A 5,404-nucleotide genomic window follows, 5' to 3' on the forward strand; every position below is an offset into this window, starting at 1 on the left:
GTGAGGTCAGTGAGCTGGAGAAAGGGCATGACGGACAGACAGCTGAAAAAAGGCCTCAGGACAACAAGATTTCCAGGTCAGCTTGTGAAATCACAGTTCATGAACCAACCCTGGAAATCAACAGTCATCAATGCTTTTCTCTCTGCATCATTTCACTTTCCGCTCGTTAGACTTTGCTTGGAAGCAAAGTAGAATCAATAAAATATCTTTTCAGGCAATCCACGAATTTCAGAAAGCTTGTCATTCTACCCAGTTTTAAAGTGTATTTTAGGCAGGGCAGGAAGACCGAGATTTCATAATTACCCTGATATTCAAGGAGACTGTAGATTTTTGATAACCTCAAGCCAACTCTGCTTCCCCATATTAGGCACACCTGCTCCAGCAACAGATACTCTCATGCCCTTTGCTGCTCTTCTTCCTTACCCATTAGTAATGAGTTGTATTAATTTAATAAGCAAAGAAAAAGTATTCCTTGCTGAATGCTTTTATATCAATGGTTTTTTAAGATTTTTTAAATTTTTATTTGTGTATTTGAGAGAGAGAGAGTGCGCGCTCGCACACGGGGCGTGTGCATGTGCATGTGTGGGGGAGGGAAATTGGGGAGAGGAGTAGAGGGGTGGGAGAGGGACAAGCAGACTCTGGGCTAAGCACCGAGCCCAATGTGGGGTTTGATCCCATGACCCTGAGATCTCATAACCTGAGCCAAAACCAAGAGTCGGAAGCTCAACTGACTGAGCCACCCAGGCGCCCTGCCCCAATATATCAGTGGATTTTTAAGTACTTCTAAGAGGACTTCTGAACAGGAACTATGGCTAAGGGAAGTAGGTTTAATTTTTCTCTTTGCTCCCAATGTGGTCATACCTGCATGTAAGGTATTCTGATTTAAAGGTCTGGAAGGTAACTATGGAAGATTACAGCCCTTCAAAGCTGTTTGGAAACTTTTTTTTTTTTTTAACACATTTTCATATGGTGGGCTATTTCCTCCATTTCTGTTTTAACACTCTTCTGTGTTTTTTTGAACGTGAGTTAAACATATAATAAAAATGTTCTCTGAATTAACCTTTTGATGCTAACTTTTATACTTTAGAAATGTCACTGTACATGTGGAAACATATCAGGACTGGTTGGGTCTGTCTACACGAGGAGATAAACGAGTCTCCTCAGGCGAGGAACCATGCGTCTGTAGACCAACGGTGGCCACTAAGGCAGCACATGGTCTCATACGACAACAAATCAGATGCAAAAAGTCAAAATACACTGAGCAGTTCTTTCTTCCACTGTGGCATGAGAGCAAATTAGGGTAACAAGTACTTGCTGAGATGCTTTTTGTCTTCACTGATGGTTAGTGCCAAATAAAAATATTCAGTGAGGTTTCATAAAGTAAAATTATGAAAAATGGGGTGAAAGTATATTTAATTCGCACAACAATGTATTCTTTCCTTATTTATAATGAAGTAACCGCTTCTAAGATTTAACCAATTTGCTAGTTGGATTAAAAGACCGCTTCCTGTTAGCAGAACTTCAGGTGGTCTATGAAAGCACCCTAGTGATAAGAAGACTGCTTTAGAAAACCTCTTCAGCATTTGGATTTTGAGGGGCACATGTGTTTTCCTGTGAGGAAGATGTGATCTCAAGAAATCTGAAGCCTCCGCCCAGATAACAAGCACATTGTGTGGGAGGAAGTGTTGAATAGAACCCAGCGCCAGCCCTCCATGTGGGAAAATGAGTCTATTAGCCATCTTTAGTTTTTAAGACTCGTTTGGTAGATACGAATTTTTAGAAAAAAATATCCATCCTCAATTCTTTGTTTTTATTTTTCTCTAGGGAGAGAACGCTGAAATTGGAGGGGGAAAATGTAAACAAACAAAAAATCCTCTGGCTAAAATATTAATTGATATATTCTGAAGACTGATTGACAGGCTTTTATTGACATCCACCCAAGAATTCAGCTAGCTTTTCTTACCATCTCCAGCAAGAAACCTTCCCTAGGATTCTACCCAGCCACTAGCTCAAGCTTTGTCTCCACCTTAGAGAATAAGCCAGTCAGTGCAACTTAAACAGAACCCATATCCCTTGATTTTTTTGCTCAATCCTTGGAGTTTATATTAAAATGGCATTATAGACTCTTTTTTTTCCTCTTGTGGTATATTTCTTTTAAAAATATCTCTCAATATACTTCATTTTTAAGAATTCTCTGAAATGTGTATTTAAAAAAAAACAAAACAACTTTCTTCTTTTAAAAGCAGTAAATACCAGAATAATTTTAGTGCTGTAGGTACAAACTTACTCTGAGACAAAGAGTATAATTCTTTCAAATATAGCCCCGGCTAAGAATGAATTCACACAGCAGCAGTCTTACTCATTTCACGGAGCTTGGTAATTAGACCTTATCTATGTCTTACTTTCACTGTTGCTTTAAAAGCTCTGGTCCAGGTGCCATCCCTGATCTGCTGAATCAAAATCTTTGATGTCAGGGCCTTTATTTCAAAACACCCACAGGTGACTTGCTGAGTACTTCTGCTTACAGACTTACATTTTATTGCTAGCATTCTTTGAGGGAGATCAATGTTTTATATGCTAATCAAATGGCTTACCTAATGACACTTAGGGGAAATCATTAACCAGTCTTACATGTAAAAGTCACTTACATTTTTATTCATTTTTAAATGTGCCACACAGAGGAACTGTGTACGTGACAAACGGGTTGATTAGGAACCAACACTAGCAATCCAAGCCTTCTGACCTTGGGACTTCGTATGGTAGGTCAAAGGAAAAAAACCACCCTGGTTTGTGTCTGGTTTGATTTGGTTTCTCTCTATATCATGTGAGTATTGAATGGTATCTAATTGTTCCTTAATTTCAGCAGTTCAGTACCAATCCATATGAGGTGTTCACTAGGAATTCTCAAAGTGAATTTGCTATATGCCATAGGGCCAATTTTAAGTGATATCTTAAGGATACTCTGTTGTCAGTGGTAAATGTCCTAAAATTGGCTGTCTCAAGGTGTCCTTATTGATTGGGTCTACCCATGCCGATTTTAAATCAGATCATCCCAAACATACTTCCTAAATTTTGTGAATATACATCCAGTCATTTTTGTGGACTGTGGTAGTAGACAAAATTCAAAAACTGTATTTTTATAACTAGGCATTGGAATTGGATTGTTAATGTGCAGGGGAATGACAGGGTACAATTATGTTTTAAAAAGACTATCTTAGAGATAATCTGCAAGAACATTGGGATTTGGAAGAGACAGGTATCAGGGAGCATAGGTGTGATTTCAAGCAGACGAACAGATTAGGGAAGGTGAACATGTGAATCCCAGGTGGGAATGAGCACAGCTGGAGGTACTGTGAGGGAGTCTATCCTAGACGAACAAATATTACATCTAAGGTTTCAGCAAAAGTTGTAGCTCTCATATGTTACACAACTACCACTTACAACAACCCCAACAACCTGCACAGGTACTAGCTGCCCTACTGTATACGTGAAGCGTTTGAGAGGATAACTGACTAATACCATTATACAAGTGCTATTCATCTTCAACAACAAAGGCTGACGAAGCATTGCAACAGGAAGGGCATAGCCCAAAAATCAACTGGCACGGCAGACGATGTCATCAGCTCACAGGAAAACACTGGATGAAACAAACAGACCCAATAATAAGTTCACAGGGAAGGTAATAGTGTGATTATTAGAAGGTAAAACTCTTTGAGCTCTTATTATGTACTACTTTATTTTCTAAGCACTTCATATGCTTTAATACATTTTATCCTTGTAACCACCTTGTAAGCTGAGAATCATCATCCTTATTTTGCAGGCAAGTTAAGTAACTTGCACAAGGTTCCATAGCTAGAAAGTGAAGGAGCTAGAGTTTGAACACAGAGACTCTTTTTTTTTTTTAAATTCATTGTAGGTAGACACTTAAAAAGAAGAAAATTATTGATTGTACTGATTGGCTACGTGGCCAAGCCCAGTGTCTATTGTAATGAAGTTCGAAGAATCTCTACAGAATGGGTGCACGGATAGATGCATGAATGAGAAATGAGAAAATGAGAAACGGGAAAGTGAGAAATCAGTAAAACATGGAAGGAGCTCACAAGGAAGTGGTGGGAGAGAAAGCGGGCCTGGGAGGTCTGGGGGATGGATGAGTTCTAATCAGTCTAGTGGAACAATCTCCCAACGATTTGGAAACAGACAACTGACTAAGAGGTGATAGAACAGGACAAGAGTATGTTTTGCACTCATGGGTTTTTTTCTTTCCGCTTATAAAATTTATATGCATTATAAAATATTTAGGAAATACTTGAAAATGTAATAAAGCATAAAATTACACGCTCTTTTCCCTGGAGAAAAACACCATTCATATTTTCTATACCCATGTGTGAAAACAAATCTTTGTCAGAGAAAGATTCATATTTTCAACCAAATTTGATTGTGATTCCTTTATTCTTTTTTTTTTTTTTTTAAGTAGGTTCCACAGCCAGTGTGGAGCCCAACACTGGGCTCAAACTCATAGCCCTGAGATCAAGAGTTGGACGTTTAACTGACTGAGCCAGACAGGCACCCCTGTGACTCCTTTTACTCTAAAGCAAACATATGGTTTGTATTAAATGGACAATATAAGTTGTTTTCCTACAGGTACTGGTGGGAGAATATGAAAATTTCTAAGCCTCTTCCAGGTGTTTTTTTCTACTAAAAGGCAGAAGCCTGGATGGCAGAACAGTAGAGCCTTTTGGGATGCAAAGTTACGCTTGTAGCTGAGAAGGGACTTCAGAGCTAAATTGCCCAGTAAAACAAAGTGGGAAGGATGTCATTTGGATGACGCCAAAGGAAGAAGTTTCCCGAAGGAGATAAGTGAAGATCTTAGAAAGCAATGAAACATGATTGTAGGGTGAGCTGAAAGATAGTTTACAATATGATATTTTATATAACATTCTCTTTATAAGCGTTTCTGCTGGGCATGGCAAACCACACCCATCTCCCCAAAGTCTCAGGAAAGCATGTATTCTGAGAGTCTCTATGAAAATCAAGTAAAGAGACAATTTCCTCTCTCTAGTAAGATGGTATACAAGTGGGACAGTGTTCATTGGATGGTGAGATCATGTATTTGCTGAACTAAAATGATGAATGCTGTGGCTTATCCCAAGAAGGACCATTAAAAATGGGAGCCATTCCTCCCACAGAGTCTCTTTCTCCCCATGTTCTGCTAGTTATAACACTGATTTCATTATAATCTGTGTAATGACTGGCTCTCTTAACAATAAAATTGATTTAAAATATCGATATGTAGACCTTTGTCAGTGCTATTCAACCTTGCCTGTACATTACAATCACTAAGGTAGCTTTTAAAATATATGATGGTCAGGTCCTACCCAAAGATTCTGATTTAGTTGTTTTGTAA

This window comes from Ursus americanus, chromosome 1 (genome assembly GCF_024610735.1).
Source record: "Ursus americanus isolate L20-20 chromosome 1, mUrsAme1.1.p, whole genome shotgun sequence".
NCBI classification, from domain to species: Eukaryota; Metazoa; Chordata; class Mammalia; order Carnivora; family Ursidae; genus Ursus; species Ursus americanus.